Source organism: Pavona decussata, unplaced genomic scaffold (assembly GCF_977016875.1).
Source record: "Pavona decussata unplaced genomic scaffold, jaPavDecu1.1 SCAFFOLD_215, whole genome shotgun sequence".
In the NCBI taxonomy this organism is placed as follows: domain Eukaryota; kingdom Metazoa; phylum Cnidaria; class Anthozoa; order Scleractinia; family Agariciidae; genus Pavona; species Pavona decussata.
This window is the reverse complement of record NW_028145620.1, coordinates 1,822,220-1,822,619: the sequence shown is the minus strand read 5'-3', so window position 1 is coordinate 1,822,619 and position 400 is coordinate 1,822,220.

The following is a 400-nucleotide window of genomic DNA, read 5'->3' as shown; positions in this document are numbered from 1 at the left end:
TACCTGCTCACCATTCGTCATGGTTTTGCCTTCTATAGTTCACCCTTTGTTGTAGAAATTAACTTTCCATAGAGTTGAAGGTAAATTGCTTAGTGAGATATTAATAATTCATTATTTATTTATTCGGACAAAGAGGTGGAATCCATGGGAGACTTTTTTTTATTGTCTCTTCCTTCATAGATCAAATTAATTTAACATTTCATTGTACAATTCTTACCTTTTCAGTGGATCATAAATAATTCAGGTTTTGCTAAAATAATTTCTTGAAGCTAGTCATGGAAAAGCTTAAAGAGTATTAACGAGCCAAAAATTAAATTCCCTCCCGCCCGCCTCCTTGTTTAAAACTGCGTATAAGTTTTTCTACATGAATAAAGGTTTAATAATTTTAATGTAATTTTCG